This window comes from Protopterus annectens, chromosome 5.part0 (genome assembly GCF_019279795.1).
Source record: "Protopterus annectens isolate FY-2018-M chromosome 5.part0, PAN1.0, whole genome shotgun sequence".
NCBI lineage: Eukaryota > Metazoa > Chordata > Ceratodontiformes > Protopteridae > Protopterus > Protopterus annectens.
In genome coordinates, this window is record NC_056735.1 from 1,190,732,501 (window position 1) to 1,190,755,156 (window position 22,656).

Below are 22,656 nucleotides of genomic sequence, written 5' to 3' on the forward strand. Positions count from 1 at the left end.
AATAAAACAGAAAATGTGTTAAACTGAAACATTACGACTGCTGTCTTGCTGTTGTTAATGCAAAACATAAAAGACCGCTCCCTGTACAGGACACACAACCTTATTAATTAAGGAAACGCTTATCTATCGTTATTTTACATATAACATAAACTATGGCAGCCAATATCTATGTACAGACGCTATAATCCGGAATCTTCTTCAGAATGACGTACTCTACCAAAACTAGTAAGTCACATGATTTGACAGTAAACAGGGTGGACGCGCCCCCTTGTGGTGATAAGTTTCACGAATGCTGCTGTATAGCTGGGGGAGTATGACTTTTCTTGAAGAGGCCTATGCTCTGATGGTACTGAGGAACGGAGCAATAAGGCCTAGGGGTTCCCAGGATTTTTGAAAAGTACGTTACTAAACAGTGGAATTATCGTGTAGAGTTAGAAGGGAGAGTACTTGATTCAAAGGTGAACGGACATTTGCTGTACTGTCTAGGTAATAAACCAGCTTGCTTATTTATATACCTGCAATTTGGAATAATAAATTCTGAATTTCTGTCAGCTGAGACAGTGTTGAACTCTCACGGCGATAAACTACATTTGTGGAAGTAAGTAAACACTAATTGCTCACTTTCCATTCTATATCTGTTTATGTCGTGAGGAGTATTCTACTTACTTAATACTTCGTTTGACATCATCACTGTGTTCGAGAAGGGGGGCATAACTACGCAGGAATGTTTAGGAGTGGGCGCTGAGGGGCGTGGCATTGTGGCTTGTAGGGGGGTAAAGCTGGAGTGTCGTATCTACTTGATACTTAGTTGGATGTCGCTGTTCTGGTTTTTGGTAGGGTTGCCACCTTTTCAGATGTCCAAAGTGAGCCATTTTTTGTGGAAGCATGAACATTTGCAGGACAAAATATACTCACGACCAGTGCAAAGGATTCGCCAAAAGAAAAGCTTATGCATGTAGCATTTAGTTGCGAATGCTATTCCATATAACATTTATGTCTTCGAAATAGAAAATAACTGTATTACTCAACTGTTAAAGAAAACTTAGAAAATATTTTTGCCGTAAAAAAATTCAGGTCATTTGCCATTCCCCTGCAGGACACAGCTGCCCGAAGAGGACTCTACTTTTTATGGAACATAAGTGCTGACAGACATGTTTAGGGGTAGGCGTGGCAGGGGTAGCCAGTGCAGCGTAAGTGAAGGTGGTTATTGGCAGCCCTGTGAGAACACCGCTTGCAACAAAAAGCCTTACTATGTCCATCTATGAGTACAGTAAGACTAATTGCGGAGAGAGTAAAATATATCACAGAATGCCCCATTACTCTGAATAACTGTTGTGCTTTATAATATCTTGCTATACTGAGTAGAAGTTTAAGTACAGTGCAGCACCGTTGCTCAGTGATAAAGAGTTCTGACTGACAGCTCCAACAAGGATCCCTTCCGAGCTCTTAATGTTTGGAATTGCGTTTTTTTTTTCTTATGTGTGTCAGAATGCACACCCATTCACGCACGCACCTACCGACTAAAGAGTCATCATTCGATCACGGGAGGACATGCTCCCCACAGAAGGCACTTCAGCTGAGAATCGAACGGCAGAACCTCTTGAGGCGACAACGCTAACCGCTGCACCACTGCGGTCCTGTGTGCGTGTGTGTACACAGCCCTATAAGTAAGGTTCAGTATACTAAGCCAGGGCTATGTTAGTCTTTTTGTAGAAGAATAATAGATCAGAAAAATGACAGTAAATTATTTGGGAGCATAGTTCTCAGCTGGCCAAAAGTTTGCAGAATGAACCTATGCCTGTCTCATATTTTTTGTCATGCTTATCATTTTCTGGTAAATCATGTGGAATTACAGTTAGTAAATAAGGACAAACACTGGAATTTCATACTTATTGTTCAGAAAATGCATGATGGAGGCGTCAGCAAGAACATGATGGTGTAACAGCACTTTGAAGGATCTCTTCAGGAAGTTATATATAGTGACAAGGGAGATTTTAAGGAAAGCCATGCCAAACTGAGCTAAAATAGTTTAGAAAATAACACGATATTGTATATTCTGACTGAAGCAGTGCTTTTTAGGGAGGGAAAAACAATTTAAAAGAAGGAACATTCATGTGAGTTTGTGAAGAAATTGAGAACTCCCTGAAAGAATGAACTTGAGTAAACTGAAATGTGGTTTTGCATTAAGGAAAAATGTGCAACAGTTTTTGCAGCAAAACCGAGTAAACAAAATTAGCTGTCAAGCACTGTACCATCTGAGCTAACGCAGAGGAAATAATGGAAAATGTGTTAAATGAACTGGATGGATACGTTAATGAAGAGAACAGCAATGGAAACTTCTGTTAAAATAAAGTACAAATGGAGGGGATATTTGTTGTACCACAGAATCTTGAAGGGAATTACATATGTTTTCTGGCTAAATGGATTCCCAAAAAACACTAGCCTTGATTGAAAGCATATCCTGTAGCACCAAGGGGGGATTACTGACCTGGACGTCCCATCTCTACAAATAAAGTAAATTAAAGACCAAGATCTATAGTTATTAAATTTTTATTGTATTTAGACAAACTAGCTGGTATTGAGATCTGCACATAACAGCAGTCACAAAACCTGAGAAAAGTACTGTGAGATTTGATGAAAACTGACCAGTATACACAAAAAAAAAAGTCCTGGCCTTTGGTGAAAACTTTGAGAAAATATGTAAAACTCTACCCATTTTTTCTGGCAAAGGTAAAATTGCATTTGGCATTGGTTGCTAAAACATTTAATATATTAAAAAGGAGTGTTATTAAAAAGGAGTAGCTGGTTTTGGTGTACCATAAACTGAAACCAGAAAGTGAATCAATTGAATGGACACTAACATCACTTGACGAGAACATCTGATAAGGAGAACTGGACTGTAGTGGCATCAAAGAAATATTAATAAAAAAGTAGCAGCAATGGGAATAATAACCCAAACGACTATAAGATAAATGATGAAACAGCAGAAAATGTAAAAGAACTAGGAAGTCCTGTGTATGTGTGAAATCTAGTGAAATAGTAGTTACATTTATTTTTTGTTTTGACAAGTAAACGGGAGTGTCCGACTGGACGTAGGTCCATTTTCAGTGGAGGCCCAGGAAGAAAAGCTCCACAGTTAAAATAAACAGACGGTAGTTGCATTGGATTTACATAGCAATTAATTACAAACATAGTTACAGATGAAGAACATAGTACATCAGTAGACAACTAGAATCTTTATCTGCAAAGTACATAACAGAAATTAACATTTGTTGCAATAAGAAGTTCCTGCTGTATAGTAAGTACTAGGCTTATGAGCATCTGAGCTTGCTATAATCAAGGTAGTTAGTGGGGTGGAAAGAAAGGTAGTGGTTGGATGGTGTGGGTGATATTAGAGTGGGAGTTGCAAGGGCATAGCCAGCATGTTTTTAGGTGCGCTTTTAGTAAAGTTTTGAAGTGGGTGCATGATGGTATCGAGGTAATTGTGGGTGGGAGGGAGTTCCATAATTTGGCTATGGCGCAAGAGAATAGTGCTTCACCAGCAAAGTTATTGGCTTTAGTGATCTGCAAGTGATTTTTGTTGCTGGATCTTAGTGTTCTGGTGGTGCAATAGGGTTGGAGTAGATTCTGGAGGGATGGGACATTTAGTGGATGGTTTACTAGTTTGTGGGCAAGTGAGAGTTGAAGGAGGTGAGGGAGTTCAAGCCAGCCCAGTTCAGCAAGTGAGAGACAGTGGTAACTACAGTAGGATGCCCCTGTGGCGAATTTGGTGATTTTGTTGTAGCAGGTCTCTAGCTTGTTTAGATCGCATTGCCTTAGATTGGTATATATTGGAAGGCATAAAGTGGGGTGGAGACGATGTGGGAATTTGCTACTGAAATCTTTGCTGCTTTGGTGAGAAGTTGCTTATTTCTGTATAACGCTCCTAGTTTTTTGTGGGCTTTTTTATAGTCATGGATATGTGAATATCAAATTTTAGTTTATTGTCTATTTCCACCATTGTAGTTTAATAATATGTGGGGAATGGTTTATACATTGATAAGCATGTCTTCAGATACTGAGGTAAAACATATTAATATATTGTAGTGTAATAATGTGTGGGAAATGGTTTATACATTGCTGACAATTAGGTTTAAGTGTAATGTAATAAACTGATACTCAACAGGTACATAAAGAACAGGTGCCAGGTTAAGATGACGTTATATATTCTCAAAGCTTGAATAAAGATCTTGGAGAGTATATTCATGAATGCATAATTGATTAGTACATATATAAGGCATACATGTTTTTGCTATGTTTCTGACAAGTCATATTTAATGTAACCATTTCTTCTCAAAAATCAGTTAGGACATTAATTGGACTGCTAACAGAAGTACTGCAATTGCATTCTGAAAGAAAAACAAACAATCTCCACACAAAAAAAAGTCTGGCAGTATGAATATACCATACAGCACAGATGTAAGAAAATGGGTCAAATTCATATTCCCGAGGTTCAGACTTTCTGGTTATTTGTAGAGTGTGTGTGACCATGCCTAAAAAATAAATATATTATCAGAAATTTGCAATAACTACAACAGTGCGAAAGCTTCTGTGAGAAAACACCCAACATCATAAAATACTTAAAGTTCGTTAAATAATTAAGTATGTGTGAAGTAATCTGTTACAGTGTAAAGGCTTGGATGAATTTGCATGTTTTTGTATATTATGGATGAGCATGGCTATGCGCAAGCCCATTCGAAGTTTTGACAGAAAAGGCAAGTGGCACCCAGCATAGCTAATTATGAGTTTTAAAAATATAAAGTGGGTGTATGCATTTTCTGTGGGAGTGTTTTGTTATTTTCACTGAAATATGAGAAAGTAGAAGATAAAAAAGGAAACGTAACAGGGGAACGCACAGAAGGAAGACATCAATAGGGTTTTGCTTGAGGAGGTGGGAGAGGAGAGGTTATGTATTTTTGGTGGGGGATAGACTCCCCTATTTTATATTTTTGTTATATAGGAGGGTAATTTCAGAAAGAAGTAGGTTAGAGGGTGTAGGAGAGGATTATGGAAGGAGGGAGGTAATATGGTGGTGTCGCTACACATACCCCTGTCCATGTGATCTCCGATGTTTCCACTGCCTGATGGTTGTGCAGTGGAAGACCCCACTGTAGGGGGAGCAGAGGCCTGCTGTGGCTTGGTGGTAAGAGACAACTGGGGCAGCAAGTCTTCCGCTCACTGTAGAAGATCTTGCATGGGCTGAAGCCCCCCCCCCCTCACTGTCCACTCCATCACATCCTTTACCACATACAGAAGTTCAGTCTCATGGCTTACCACGCTGTTACACATCAGTGTGCATACAGGATCAGAGCCACCTCCCTAACCCTGTGAGCACATCACTGGGCTGGGAGAGGGTAACTGTACCCTGACTTGGAAGGAACGTAGTTGAGTTACACCCAGGATCTCTGGACCTGTGAAGGAATGAACATAAATTGGAGAGAGAGGAAAAAATGTAAAAATAATGGATAATCTTAAAATAAGACGAGGGAGATGGAGGGTAGAGAGAGAGTGAAAATGAAGACAAATAAATTCACTCATAATTTGATGGTAGGTCCGGTATATACTTTACTGACAGTGATTACTAACCATCAAATGAGCAGGTTTTAAGTATGAAATGGTAGTACATTTTTACATGGGGAAAAATGTTCTGGCTAATGTTTTATATAATCATCTAATTAGCAGGTTTAAGGTATGAAATGGTGATGCATTTTATAGTGAGAATATATTCTGCAGTGCTGTAGTGATAAGCATTAGATGAGTAGATTTAACGATAGTAAGTAAAATGTGTTACCATTGTGATGCCCTACGACTTGGCCAGTAATCAGAGCCTCAATCCTCACCACTGGCAACAGTGGGGCACGTACATTGGGAGGATGACTGGTACGTACATAGTTTTTCCAGATGCAGCTCTCTGCATCAAGTGCGATTTCCCTTAAGAGCACACACAGACCACAGTCAGTTCGCAGCTGGTTTCTCCCTCTCTTCAGATTCCCAATAAGACTACCCACTGGCACAGCTGTAGGGTTGAGATATCAGCGGAGTGACCAAGCCAAGACCTCTAGCACCACCTTTGTCAAACCAGTGCTTCATGTCCCTGCTCCGGTAACTCTGTCTCTCTCTCTCTCTCACACACACACACACACACACACACACACACTTTGAGATTTGATTTATACACACACACACAGCTGGGAAAGGCTGGCACATGTTTACTACCTATGCCCCCTTCTGCCCACACTATAAGGTCCTTGTCAGCTATTTTAAGGCCCTTACCAAAGGGTGTCCAATCTTACTGTGTAATGTTGCTATCCATGCAACTGGTAGTTTGACAAAGAGTAAGGCTATTAGGAGTGGCCCACAGTGTCACCAAATAAGTATCCAAGTACTCCTAAAACTTAAATATGTCTCACAAATATCAGCAACAATGAAAGGTTTAAATATATTTAATAATAAATTATAAAAGAACAAGAAAATACTCTGTATATGACCACAGTAACAACAGATTTCAAAATCACAGAAAATATTTAAAACAACATTGCAGGGCAATCTCAAATAAATAAAGAAAAACATCTTAATTCAGCTTTGCTATATTCCTGACTATATTTATAAAATTACAATATCCCAGTTTACTGACTTAGAGTAACAAGGCATATGTGGTGAGTAGATCTTGATGTTGTCAGGTCAAAGTCAAAATACAGAATACTAAGTCTTTCTGAGAATTCTTAAGTTAATATTCCGAATAATACTGCTGGGGTAGTTGTAGAATGACATAATTTCTTGTCATCTGATTCTATCCCATGTAAACCTCCCATTGATGCAGCTGGTAGCATTTAGCATCTACCTGTAAAAATACATAAACGAGGGCTTTTCTACAAATCTTGGTATGTGCTGGAAGTCATAAAACACTTGCAAGACAATGCTGAGAATTTGTAGTTCTAGACATTGTGTCTGTTACTGCACTGAAACTGAAAGATAACATTCTTTTATTACATCATCTTAAAGTAATTAAAATTTTCAGCTAATTTCTGAAGTTAACCTCCCGTGCTCCAGTTTCCATTGTTAAAATGTGTACATCTAAACCAGGGGTGTCCAACCTTTTCAGTTGCAAGGGCCGCATTGAGTCAACAAAAATGGTCTGGGGGCAAACGGCAGGTGAGGACCAAAAAAAAAAAAAGGTCTCACATTAACTGAAGAGCAAAAAAAAAAAAAAACACAGGTTTATGCGGACTAATGTGGCTGTATTGTAGGTTAATTTGAACAATAAATAAATTAATAAATATAAATAAATTAATATCTCATTCTAATTATTTAATATTTTTATAACATTTTGTATTGCTGATGGGAAAAAAGTGTATGTTCTCATATTAGTAAGACTCATTTATCATTAAATGTAATAGATGGGTAGTCCAGCAACACAGACGTTAGCTCCACTGAGATAATATTACTGGTTTGTTTCCTGGATTAGGTAAATTTTGTGAGGCGTCTGCATGTTCTCCCCATGTCTCTCAGGTTTCTTCCACATCTCTGAAATATGTGATATGATGATAGATTATTACACAGACAGCATCATGGTGTTATATTTGGATATGCCACTCCACAAATTACAAGAAAAGCTGCAAGACTTTTTCCTACTAGAGAAGTGACTTTCTGGCATGATGTTTTTAAACTGTAAAAAGATTAACTACTATGATGTGTGACAAACCAGAAACTTAAATCTAAACCCACATTAGAAATCATTGCCACTCAAAGCAACACACTGCCTAAAAAAGTCACTGAACAAAGGTACGTAGGTATAACATTTGACTCACAACTCATCTTTACTGCACACATGCGAACTTCACAAAAGTAGCACTCAATCAACTTTGGTTCAAATAAATACTCTCACCTACTCCCAAGAAAATCTAGGAAAGCTCTGGCATTACAAATGATAATGCCCAAAATAAAATACTTTCTACCATTATTTGTTGTAAATCTGCACAGAACACTCACATTCTACAAGTGACAGGTACTGCAAATAAGATCTGTTGAGTCCTAATGCTGGGTGAGCCATGAGAATATCACTCTATCTCTGTAGAAAAAAAATCCAGTTGGCTACCAGTAATTTCTATGGCCATTGTCATATTTGACTGACACTCAAACTAATTCACTACTCATACTGCCGACAACTAGTACATACACCACTGATCAAACAGGCAAATAATTCTCATTAAACTGTGAACCACTGTGTTGCTCATAGATATGCTTGCAGCATGTGTGTGTGTGTGTGTGTACTCATCATGTGATAGTCTGGCATCTACACTTCTACAGGACTGTATCTCTAAGAAAGTTATGCACTCAAGATTGGTTCTTGCTTCCGTTTTACACTGAAAAGGATAAAAATGGTATTAAGAGTGCAAAAAAAAAGTTATTGTATATTAGATTACATTCCAGCCATAAAAAGGTAGCAAACAATGCTTCATATATACCAGTACTGAAGACTCCTATGCTGAAATATTTTAGATATGCAAATCAGTTTGTCACTTCTTCATGAACTTAATTTCTCTTAATAAAACAGTAGTCCCCTTATATTGGCGAAATTATGCAAAAACATTTCAAAGGAGTTTTTTTGTTGAGGCCTCCAGTCAAGGAGGTTGTACCACCTTGACTTGTCTTTCTGCGCTGCAAGCCCTTACTGCTCCTCCCTCGAGCCTGCATCTACAGATTTAAAGTACCTTCCTCCTGGACTGCTGCCTTCTTGGTAGCTATCACTTCAGCCAGAAGAGTGTCTGAGCTTCAGGCTCTATGCGAGCAGCCTCTTTTTTCTTTCTTCCCTGATAGGGTGTGCCTCTCAATAATCCATTCTTTCTTCCTTCCTTCTTCTCTATTGAAAATTATTTAAATTAATTAATTTTCCTGTGTAGTTTTTTTTAAGTAACTAAAAAAGGAGAATACAAATTGCATTCCTTGGATGTTCATAGACAATTACTGTTTTATTTCACAGAACAGCTGGTCATCCAAATCAGACCAGCTGTTCGTCTCCTTTGCTTCTGGGTATGCAGCAAAATAAAGCAGTAGTACATCTATCTACTATCTAGTGGCTATTTCATTTATATTCTATAGGTCTAGGTGACCTGCTCCTCAGAGGTTCCTCAGAGGGTCACTCTTACTTCTACTAGAAGGCCAGTTTTCAGTAAGTGATATATTATTGATGATATCCCTTGTGGAGCTATTCTTATGCGGCTTACTTTTTATTTTATTACCTTTTACTTTCATTTCTCTAGTTAGCATGCATGTTTCTTCTACACATCCAAGAGCACATCCGCACGCAAGGGTCTCAGCTATTAGTTCCCACAGGCCGCAGAGACAGGTTGCTAATAGCTCTACTAGACCCTGGGTTACCAGGCGAATGAAGTCTGCCCGCTCAGATTGAGAATTTGAAAGCTTCATATCCCTTTCCATCCCCCCTTTGACTTCGTCTAGCTCCCTCCATATTTATGTGTTTTATGTCAGTATTATGGGCATTGCAGTTTAAACTCAATCTGAGGTCATTTTGAGGCAAACTCAATCTGAGAGGTAGAGGGAGGAGCTCAGGGGATGGGCCTAAGCTCGGGAGGGATCCCGAGATCCGAGATCTAATCCCTTACCCTACGGCCGGATCCGAGATGGGTCAGGTTATATCCGATAACTGTACATGATGATAATTGATTGAATTGAATTCTACCATGGAGTGATTTTTTTGCTACTTTTATGATATTTTCAGTGGTGACACCGTGACACAAGAGCACTGATTAAGTAAGTGACTTGCTCAGAATCTTACATAGGCAAATGAAGACTGAAGAATTTAAACTGTAAACTACAAGCTGCAAATGATTCTGTACACAGGCTAACTTTGTTTTTTTTTCACTCTGAATTAACTTTCCCACTCATGAATTATTGCATACCAAGTGATACAGAATATTAGAAGAATGAAAGTTCTACTGTTTGAGAAAGAATTTTGTTATTAACTCAAAAGTGTTACCCAGGGGCCAGGAAATGTTAAAAATGCAAACACGGCTTTTTGAGAGGCAAAGTGTGTATCATGAAGTTGTACTCTGGAACTGAGTTGACTTTAAATTCATAATACTGTCTACTATTGATTTTTAGCATTTATTTTAACAGTCTGTCTCGTACTTTATCTCATTTGTTTCATGTGTATTTTCAGGTTTCACTGAATCATGTTTTTTCATTTCCATAGTATCAGCAAACGGTTCACTTTCATATGTCTGCTCAACAATTCCCAAGTTCTTTTGAGCCTCTTATTTTACTTTTACATGTTTTTGCAAAATGTCCTGTCTGCATGAATTTGGAAGACCTGATTAGACAACTCTTCCTCTCAAGCTTATAGCCTCACCTACTAGAGGTGACTCTAATTTCAATTGCAAATTCTTTACTCCCTGTTCTGTTTTTTTAAGTACATACTGAATGCATTTTCATAACACAGGCTTTATTTTTCACACCTGACTTTTTGTTTGACTCATTGTGTACTACATGCATCGTTTTTCTCAGTTAATTATTTTAACTATGCTAGCAATTTCACTTTGTCTGCTTATACTTATAACTTTTGATAAGATAATCTTTTTTCTTAAAAATGCAATATAAACTAGCCTATTTTTAGTTAGTTGTACAACTCACTAAATTCATTCTTTGGCATTTTCCTTCAGGTCAGTAACATAAACATCAGAATAATTCAAAGAGCATAAAATCACTGCCATACATGTGTATGCAACTGGCTCCATCAAATAGTATACAGGCACTTTAAAAAAACACAACTATAATTGTTTCATTCTCTTTGCCAATAGCTACTTTCATTTTAACTAATTTTCCTTACCTAGCTAGTTCTAAGGGAGCAAAATACTTAACTTACCTTTGTTGTAGTGTAGTCTGTGTGTACACAACAAAATAAACTAAAAAATAATAAATCCTCTCTCTACGATACGATCTCGCTCCTTTCTGCAGCTTTTCTTTACCAGTAATGTAAAAATCGCCCGAACGGTGTTTTCAAGATGCATACCAGCAGAAAGACGCTGGTATGAAAAAAACTTAAAAAAAGAAAGTTGGCGCATGCGCAGAAGAGCAAAACTACGTGGACGTGTAAACACACGGAAAAAAAGTGAAATTAAATTTAAGGGTCGCGGGCCTCATAGAAGAGCTCTGAGGGCCGCGGGTTGGACACTCCTGATCTAAATAGTTACAATAGTGTATATACATTTATATTCTATTCCAGTAGGGTACAGTGTGGATACATTTTTAAAGATCAGTACTTTACAACCCTTTTCAACACACACTTCTGTACCGGCAGTTTGATATACACATAACACAAATGTATTGGAACTGTATAACACAAGCATATTTATTTATTGATTTGTTGACCGGGAGTCCCCGACTGGACGTAGGTCCATTTTCAGCGGAGGCCTGGGGAGAAAAGCTCCACAGTTAAAATAAACAGACAGTAGTTACATTGGATTACATAGTGATTAACAATTTACATAGCAATTACTGACATGTTTACAGATGAACATAGTACATCAGTAGACAACTAGAATCTTTTTCTGTGAATTACATAACAGACATTAACAAATGTTACAATAAGAAGTTCCTGCTGTGTAATAAGTACTAGGCTTATGAGCATCTGAGCTTGCTATAATCAAGGTAGTTAGTGGAGTGGAAAGAATCGTGTTGATATTCACAAAGGACATATAATTATTTACAAAATTCCAGATAGCTGGGTTGGCAGTATCTCCTTTCATGACACCATTTAATCTTCAGTATGTTACTGAAATGGATTGTGATTGAATTGCTTAATGATTGCACATGAGTTCTGTAGTATTTCATTACTACTTGCATCTGAATGCTTACTTAAAAAAGGAATACTTAAAGCTAAGCAATTCAGTTGAATATTATCATATATATTTAGTTTAAAAGTTTGTTTAATGTTTGCATGCTCCAAGCAACCCCAGTAAGCCTCTCTAATCCTCTCTGCATTGTGCGCCGGCCGTAATTTATTTCCTTGTCAGTTACAGAAAGAAGAACAAAAGGGAGTCCGTTATTGTTTGTTAGTAAATATGTCTATGGGTATCTGTATACTATGATTACATGTATTAGTCAGTGCAGTATCCCTTCATACACTAAATGCAAATTCCTCAGAAGTAGGAAATATTAATGTTTATTCTGTGGCATTCTTTCCCTTTATATTAACGATATTCCTAACTGCAGGTACAAGCACAATGAAGTCAAGATTTCTTCCTTTTAGTAACATTTTTTCGGGCTCCAGCTTCTGTTTTGGATTAATGGTTACATAGTACAACCTTAGCAGCTGTGATATGTGGTAGTGCTATCTGTGCCAGGGAGAGTAGGGTAGTACATGTGTACATATGCCAGTACATCCAGCTGAAGTTTTGTGGGAAAAAAACAGATTATGCCATTTGATTATCTCTCTCTGATTTGTACAAATGCTTGTGTTAAAATATGTAAAGTTCCCTGTGTTAAAAATGTATGAATGTATTATTCGGTTCTGTTGGTGTAACTGATCAATCAGAGAATCCTGGAAGGGGGGAAAGTTTGAAATTGTGTTATAGAGTTCAGATGCTGCCACAGATCCTAGTAAGGCTGTGTGTGTATATTGTACCATAGTCAGGTGACCAGAGGTGATGTCATCCTCTAACCAGCTGAACTCTTCGGAATTCTCGCAGTAGCACTTGAGAATCTGACAGAAAAGATGTTTGACAGGAGACATGTATATATCTTGCACATCCAGACAGTCGGTGAGTGAGATTGTCAGTCTGAGAGAGTGAGACTGAGACACATCATCTGGCTTTTGCTGTGGTAAGACACTGTGCACATATCAGCCTGCTTTACATTAGTGAGCAGTCGGGGAACAATAATTCTTTGGACAGGGACATCTAGTGAGAATAGTTTAATATTTTCTGCAACTGTCAAAAACTATCCAACTGTATTATTTTTTTTTAAATTTCTGTATTTGGACTATGTTGTTTATTGTATTCAGTATTCTCTTGCTTTCTGTTTTCTTTATTTATTATTAAATATTTTAGTACGTTTTATTGTGGCAGGTCCTTCAGAGAATGCTTTACATCTTGAGAGTACTTACGCTTATTTTGGTGACACTGTGGCCACTCTTGAAAGTCTTGCTGCTCAGGCCACACTCCATTATTGTTATCAATTGTACACTGTATAATTGGGTACCCTTTGTAAGAGCCTTAAAATAGATGACTCTTGGCAGCCTGATTACCTCCGAGTCTGGGTGGAAAGGGGCACAGCTAATAAATCTTTGCCAACTTTTCCCAGGTGTGTGTGTGTCAACTACTGGGAACAGGGACACAGAGCTCCAAGGTGGTCAGTGTGGAGTTTTGTGTGGGCCTGGAGAGAGAAAGTCCAGCCCCAAATCTGGAGAGTGCGTGCTCTTAAGGAGTACAACAGGTTTCTTTAATGTATTCCTCAATTTCATGGCCCTTTTCCTCCCTATTTACATTGCCCTCTGTAAAGCAACACCAATAAAGCATTTACAATTTTTATAATTCCCCTTACTTCTGTAACAGAAGCCTACCTTCTCATACTGTGATGGTTTCACTTACAAAATGATTCTCTCACGCTTGAATAAAGCTTGCTGGAGTCGCCCAATTACTGACATCATTGAGGCCAGGCAGTGCAGGTACTTTAAAAAAAAAAAAAAAAAAAAAATCAGTTTCCTCCCCCAAAGTGACATCACCACAGCCGTCATCTGATTCTAACTAAAATATTAAGACCCACCCATTCTGTGATGTCATGGCTCCCTTGTCCTTCCCCCAGCCTGAGTGCTGTTCATTTTATTCAGTAGTAGTGTAGTAACACCGATGTTTGGAAACACAGAAATTTGGTATGCATACTTGTACATTCTGCACGGCAAATGATGCTTAGGTGGTGTATCGCTTGCATACTTCTCTGTTGTATTTGCACCAGATACTGCTAGTGTGCAGTGCGGGAATAGAAAGATTAAAACATTACCCTGGTATCAGAGGTGGCAGTGCAACATATTCACAGTGGGCTTAACATGAGAGTAGCTCTAAGCAAGCACCATGTGAAACTTGAACAAGCACCTAGAATTATTCAGTGCAGCTTTCACACCTTAAGTCTGAAAATGAATTCACATACTCACATGAACAGGAGTAGCTGCATATTGATGGCTAAAGGTGTATGGGCATGTCGGGTGATTACTACACTGCAAAACTGGTATGTAATGGTGGAGATATTTGGAAGGCATGAGCAAACACACCAGTATATAAAGCCATAGCACCAATTGAACTGGACGCTGGCAAATAGATTTAGTAAGGGATTTTGTCCATGCACAAATATTTCAACAGTGATTCTTTGCAGTGGCATCCATTATCTGATTCAAGGTAAGTTAACCTTGATGTCCTTTATTAATCAATAAAAAAATTACTTTGTTATAAGTGACTTCTGGACACAAGAAAAAGGAAGGGGAAAATATAGTAATGTGGTTTGTATGTACAAAGACAAATCAAGGGACACTGCAAAAGGTTTTTTTTGCAAACCAACCAGTGGAGTAAAAACGTATGAAGGCAAACACTGCATGCCAACACACTTTGCACATGTAAATCTCAATTTTTAACAAGGTGGAAGCATGAAGTGATACCTTAACACTTAAATTAATAAATATCTAAACTGGTTAATAGTATAAATGTTTTATTCTTTAGCTCCTTGGTGCAAGACCTTACTGGATGTGATTGCAGTCAAGTAAGGCCATGGCTATAGTGCAGCAAAAAAATGTCCCCTCTAACAAAGGAAATGCTAGAGCAAAGATGAAACTACACGAGTCAAGCACCCTGCTGAGATCCGCCAATCAATGGAATTACCAGGTCAAATTACCCTCAGGAATTTGACAGCTAGGGAAGCTAAGTGTTATGGGGGAGGGAAGAAGTAAATGGACTGGAATTAATTGTCTCACAAATTAGTGCCATTTAAACTAAATTAGAAAAAAAGGCAGCAGTAAACAACACTTTGAGTGTGTTCTGTGGCATTTGCACTGTTTGTTTTAAGTAGTCATCCAGCAGCAGGGTTTGTTACTTACACTGTTCTATTTTACTCGGTACTTTGTACGTATGCAACATCTATGAAATGAAACGGAGGCCTGCATGATGTAACATTTTTGAGCCAAACGATTTATGGGATACTGGATGGCAACCTGATTTATCCAAACCACGTCAATATGCCAGCCTCCAGGTGGTCAGAGTCTGGATTTACATATAAAAATATTTAAAATCCTGTAAATAATCCCAGAGTGCTGTTAAAGTGTAGGAAACATCATGCCATGATGTTTTAAACATGTTTTTTGAGTCTGTGGGTGCGGTACTCCTTTAAGGGAAATTGTACTCGCTGCAGAGGGCTGCATCTGAAAATACGGTGTGAAAATACTGTGTGAATCGATCTTTACTCTTAGTGACTGTCCCTCAGTGGAGTCAGTGGTGAGGACTGAGTCTCCTTGATTGCTGGACCAGAGTAGAGACAATGTCACAGCAGTGTTTTAACATTTTAATGTAATTGTCTGCTTTGCAGTATGCCTTTTATTGTTAACATCTTTTTTTCCTGAATGACATGTAAAGTGGCTTTAAGGAAGTCACTTTCTAACTTATGAAATCAAAAAAAATTAACACTGTAGCATGTGCTATTCATTCACTTGCTACTTGATCCCACTACCCCACTGCCTAGGGCACAGTAGCTAACTCTCGTCAGCCATTTTGTTCAATCACCAGTTATTCTGGAAATGGTAACAGTCTGACAGAATTATTACATTTACATTAATAAATGATTTGTGGCCTACACAAGTCAATGTATTTTTAAGTGCTTTCTGTCTGTCTTGCAAATAATTCCTTAACCAATAATTGCAGTATATTACTGGTCTATAATAGAGCATCAAAGTTTTAGGTCTTCGAATGTTCTAATATTGACACCTAGTAACCGAAAAGTTAGAACATCAAATTTTTTCCTAGGGAAAAAATTTGCTGTTCCAAAACACATACACACACACACACACACACTCCCCCTCTAAAATCTTACATCTCAACCTACACTAAACTGTACATACACCACTATCCACCCACTTACCTTAACCCTAACCCTAAAGTCCGTCACTATCGCACTCATACCTCACCTGCGCCCTAACCCTAACTCACCTATCCCACCCTAACCCTCATGTCCAAACATTCGCACACTTACCTGACCCACACCCTAACCCACCTATCCCACCCTAACCCTCACGTCCACACAATCGCACACTTACCTGAACCCGACCGTAACTTTCCACCGCAGAGCTGAAAATAGAGACTATAACGGACAACAGAATTCTTTGCCTAGGAAAGAATTCGGTTATCTAAAAATTTGCTATTTTCAACTTTCGGTTACTAGGTGTTGATATTAGAACATTCGAAGACCTGACACTTCTTCTATGTTCTAATATACACCCTGTATTACAGTGTATGTTTAGTGAGTTTTAAGTATGTATGTGCAGATTCATACAGATGTGTATGTATGCGTCTTTTTCTCTATATGTAATGTTATGTATAGCTGTGTGTATGTAATATGTATACTGGGTATATATATGTTTAAATATATACTTTTTTACATGTGTACGTATTTCTTAAAATATATATTGTGTGCATGTATAAATATACCTGTTTGTACATATGTTTACAGACATGCATATCTGTGTGTGTTTATAAATGTTTGTGCATTTATTTATACTTTTTTGCATGCATATACAGACCTAAATATCTGCAGTTAATATATAAATTTCTACTTTCCACACAGCAGCATTTATGTAATATACCTTTCCGTATTATTACTATATATTTTTTAAAACCAAATGAAGTAAGAGGAAAAAAGAAATATTTACTGTAGAACTCTGTCCTTTTTGTCATATCTTACTGTAACCTAGGAAACCACTCAGCCAGCTGGTAAGGCCTGCTTCTCTGAAGGTCATTATACCTGTGCTGACACTGGAGCCTAGAGTGAGTGATCCCTGTCAGGGATGACAGGTGGTCACTCAACTCCTCACAGATAACAACCTTTTTCCACTTGGTGCCAACCACTGCATTTTTTCATTTTTCTGTAGGTATGATTGCAGCAAGAGGTAGACATAATCTTGATCCCCTTATCAGGCCAGCTTGAATCTCTATCTAAAGATAGCAGCACCTGTGAAAGACATGAAGCGCTAAAACCAAAGTGTGGAATTTAACTCCAGGGCTGTGGTTCAGATAGTGGGAGGCGCACCATCTGAGGTGCGATATGACTATACCCAACCTTTGCAGCCACAGAAGGGTTTACCTATGGAAGTGATATTTTTATCAAGTTAGGTTTATCAGTTGTGTTGTAAAAAGTGACATGGATATATATAAAATTATAATATTGATGAATGTGTACAGATGATATTGGTGGTATGTCTGAGAAAGTGGTCATAACTGCATTACTTTTGTCATGGGCTGGCATGTATATTTAATTAAGCAGAGTAATGTTTTTACATGAAATCTACATTTCTCGATGTGGCTGTGCATTCCATATTTCTGGAAGCATGATTTTTTTTGAAGTAGTAATTGAGGTAATCTTTTCATAATTATTGTTTTGTAAGTGAAACCGTCAATTTGCTGTTTGCTGTTTTCATTCCTTTAATTAAATTAATTACCTTTTAAGAAGTGCTGAGGTGTGCCATATTCTGCAGGGTGACTGTGGATTAGGCTTCATTACATTCCAAACTAAATACTAACTTAATCCATCTTTTCTTTTCTATAAAATGCTGTGGCATAGGTAAGTTGCATTTGGATGTGCTATGTGCTGGCACCTGTTCCTTGTCCACAACAACTCAAACACTGTCTACATCTGCATGATCAGATAATCTCTCACACACTTACTCACGCACACATACACATGTGTATTACTGAGATTCATAGAGCTCAGTACGTCTGACTTTAATTTGCATACTAAGTATGTAAATTAGTGTCATGGTTACCTGTGAATGATTGAGTTTGTCTGCAGTTGCAGTGGGAAAGTTCAAACATTTAAAGTAAGCTAAAAACAGCTTTACACTTGAATGTTCATTTTCACTGCTTACTAATACTTTAACTTAACGGATAATTATTTCTGTGGAAATGTCCTTTTTTACAAACTGAAGTCAGTGCTGTATGCAGCTGTTGTACATTGATGGCAATGACAGGAGTGGTAATAGCAAGGGTTGGAAATTTCAAGTGTAATTTATTTAAGGTGATCATTCATGGCAGTGTTATTTACACAGTGTGTGTTTGATGAAAGATCAGTGAACATTTCGTTGTCTGCAGATCTATTTGCATAACATCATGATGCTAGAAGTGATAAAAGCTTGCAATACAAGTTAGCAGTACAAAAGGTGAAACAAATTGCTCAGTTTTGATTTGTGCTTCACTTTATTTATATGATGGAAATTATCACTTAATGCTGTACTCAGACTATTTGTAATGATATTGTGACTTTGCTTGGATCTTTGATTTTAAGATTTATTTCTTTATGGAACTACAGCTTGGTCTAAAAAGGGATTTAGGTGTAATGAATTTGTGCATTTTGTCACGTCCTTCGCTGCAGTGATGAGTGTGATTCATTTTGTTAAATCAAGTTTCATTAGGTTTGGTCATGTTCCAGGTTAATGGTTCATGCAGTAGCAGGGATCAAAACAGAAAATACAGTTTCAGCTCCAAGGAGAACAGTGTTCTCATGGGGGCCCTCAGCACATATAGCAAGCACCTTTTTGGAAAAGGGGTCCAAAACAAGCTGAGAGAGGAAAGGTGTGGGACCAAGTAGTTATAGATATAAATGGTGATGGGGGGGTGGAACCTCATATTAATACAGTGTAAACATACAGTGTAAAAAAGGGCTGATGATATGCTAGGATGTGCCTGAGCAAAGGCAAGACAGAATGCAGTTGTCTATAGTAGTATTGGTTGAGGATACTTAAAATCATGAGACAGCCTGTGGACAGTGGCACACAGTTGCCAATTTAATGGCAGGATGACGCACCCCACAGCAGGTACATAACTCTGCAGGATGTAATACCAAATCACAAAGTCGAGTATATGGGGACATTACATTGCAAGTTGTACAGGGAGGGTTCCACTCGAAACCATTGAATGTTCAGAACATCAAAGTTCTAATCATCGAGACCAGAACATCGATGTTCAGAACATCGAAGGTTCAAAGTGAACCACAGAAAAACAAATAAACAGTCAAAATCTATTTTGTACAGGGGGGCTTTGCCCCCCTTCATCCCCCCCATGTGGGGGCTGTGCCTCCCACACACCCACTACTTTAATATTCCAACTCCAAGATCGCACTGTGCCCCCCTTCACCCCCCCACACCCCCTACTTTAATATTCCAACTCCAAGATCGCACTACAGTGGGGTAAGGGAAATCTCCCGTTTACCGCTATCAATGGTTTCAAGTGGAACCACAGAAAGAATAAGTACTGCAAGGAATACATGAGGATGTTTAGCACTACATGGAAATGGTAGCGAGTAGTGATAATGTAGTAGTAGTATACGGACTCTTAAGTATGCACAAAGAAAACACATTCAGCAAAACTGTACAAAATGTACTTATTCATAACATGATGCCACTTCTTTTCACTACACAGCTGTCTATGAACAGTCAGGCATAACTTTTATAAACAGTAAAATTTATGCCAGACTGCTAACTTTTATAAGTAATAAATATACTGTATGAGCAACTCTAGTGTTAAAAAAATATATATAAATATATATATCTCCTGGGACAGTTTACCACCAGCTCATGATCATATTGTGCAGAATGTAAACTTCCTGCATAATTTACATCCAGGCAACATAATCTGGCATTCAGCAGGCCAAACCCTCTCTCAATGACAATAAATCTCTGGAAGAAGGCTGTGTTATATCTTTCTTCTGCAACTCCTGTCATGTTTCTCACAGGTGTTGTAAGCCACAGCTCCAGTGGATAGCCTGCATCACCTGGGAAATGCAAGAACAAAAAAAAAGGGGACAGAGAGAGACCAAACAAATGAAGGGCAATTTAGTAATAAGCAGCATATTTTGTAATGAATAAATGGCTGATTAGAATTAGAATTTTCCACTTGCCAACAAGGTAGCTGTGGAGTATCCCAGCATGCAGGAAGAGACAGTAGAGTGAGCTTGTGTGCCAGATATGGAAATTATGGGCAATGCCTGGATGCTGAGCCAACACACTGTTGATGCACCACACAAAACCTGACAGTTGGTGGAATTGCAGCCCTTCCTATTTCATTACCTTCCCCCATGGACCTGATGGGGCCCTAATGGCAGTATGGGTACAATCTGTTGTACCAAGAACATCCATAAGAGGCATGTGTGGTTTGGACTTGGTCTTGAGGTGATACCAGGAAATACATGTAGTGATCCACACATGCCAACAGTATATCAAAGAACTGCTGAAGTATCCTCAGCATAGAAGCCTGAGAAATATCCTACGTGTCCTGTCTGTCTCTAGGTCTCTCTGACAAGTGTAGGGAGGGCTTATACATACCTTAGTACTAACAGGTGTAAGAAGGCAATGCATCCCCCTAATTCTAGTCTGTGGGCCATATGCATACATACATACTGATTAAACCCTTAAAATGTCCCTATCCACTTAAATCTATCAAGAACTTTGTGATTATCAAAGTTATATTGAGTTATTCTTTGCTTGTATCTTTACCAGTAAGTACTGCTGGGTATCTGTGGTTTTCTCACACTGAGAAGTAGCTAGGCTGGCAATGACAGTAAGCTTCTTCGCCAAATGCAAAGTAGATGGTAGAGGTGTGATATTGCCTTTTTATAACTGTGTGGAAATGTCAGAAAATGACTATGAATCTCAAACTGTGGGAGGAGGGCTTCTTAGCATAAGATCATACGCATAATTTCTCTTTACAGTGTCACTGCTATATCTTCATTTGCATAAGTTTACTCAAGGCTACCATGTGTGAGCACAGATGGTCTCTCTGAACCATGCTTTGGCTGTCCTTGCACACGGGCAATACAGATCACTGTTAATCATATGCATGATGACTATGAATACCACCCATTGTCTTATAAGCTGCAATGTATCAAAAGGTGTGAACATAGATGCAGGAAGGATGAGTCTAAAATATACTTTGTGTACATCAAAAAAAATGCAGGATTTCAAAGTATGAGCATTTCATACACAGTGTTCTGCTCGATAACCTGTTTAAAGTGCATACAGACAGATGAGCTTATATGACCATAATCATTGAGATGTATATCTATATATATATATATATATATATATATATATATATATATATATATATATATATATATATATATATATACACACACACACACGAACTACTGGTTATATTGATGAATATTTAATTACCTTATAAGTATTAAGACTGCTTAGGCATTTGTTTAATTCAGCATGGTGCTGAACAATGTGTAAGCTTTCCATAAAACTTTCCTTTAAAGTTAAATAAAAAATAGTTACAGTCTTGAGGAGTGGATTGACAGATGAAGTACAGTTGCTGTATTAAGTAGAGATGCAGTGAATAGTGCAAACTTTCAAAAATACAGAGCAATGAGGAGAATGGAGATGACATGTAGAGAAGGTTTGGAAGGATGCAATTATAATTATTTCTTATCAAATACCACTTGTATGACATTTTAAATAACATTCTAAGTGGCTCACTTTGGGGAGAGGAAAAGAGAGAGAGAGAGAAGAAAGTGTGCCTGTTTGTGCAAGCATTCCAAATCAAATAGATGTAAAGAAAATGTCTTCTGTGTACTAGTAAGAAAAAAGTGCAAAAAGCGTACAATACTCAAGACAAAATGCAAATATGCCTTGAAAATTTAAATTCTTCTTAAAACAGAAAAAGAAAATGTAGTTATTTAATATATATTGACTGTCCTACCTGAAGTCTTGTTTAAAACTTTATGCGATATGAACTGGAATGACCTTGTACAGTCAGTTAATTGTGATGTACAAAAACTGTCAGTTGTACTCAAGAATACATTTGCCTAGTATATGGCAAGGTTACTTAACATATTTGTAGCATAACACACTGCTGACTTAACGTGCATCCATTTTATAATACACTGCTGATTAACGTGCATCCATTGCACAAATTTCTTCTCAAACTTAATTAAATCCTTCATTCATTCAGAATATCATTGTGTGTTTTCACTCTTTCAGATGTTTGTCTGAAAAGAATCGTTATAGACTTAAGTGCAACATAGGAGATTTTCCCCCTGTATGTGGCATTATGATGGCATGTGAAAGTGAAAAGATAAATGTGAGTAAGCAGGAATTAAAACAATATGTAATGCAGGACAAATTAAAAGCCAGTAGGTTCTTTTAATATTATAGGGGAAAAACTGCTTGCTTGGCATACAAATGAATTATAGTACTGTAAGTGACAATACAGAGTAGAACAAACCGTCCTACTTATGATTCCTTTTAAGGAAGGTGCAAGAGGAAGAATTCCTGTGTTTTGTTTCTTCGTAATAGTCAAGTATGTGTTTGTCAGACCAGGACGTTTAACATAACATGTGATGACTTCT

General features: G+C 37.9%; 1 long non-coding RNA gene across 3 annotated transcripts in view; it reads left to right on the plus strand.

The window, feature by feature from the left end:
* Window positions 1–271: 271 nt before the first annotated feature.
* Window positions 272–22,656, plus strand: part of LOC122801595 — a 417,377-nt gene continuing 394,992 nt past the window's right edge. For all 3 annotated transcript variants that reach the window (XR_006364764.1, XR_006364765.1, XR_006364766.1), the window contains exon 1: window positions 272–598. This is a non-coding gene — a long non-coding RNA (uncharacterized LOC122801595). The remainder of the gene's footprint in view (window positions 599–22,656) is intronic.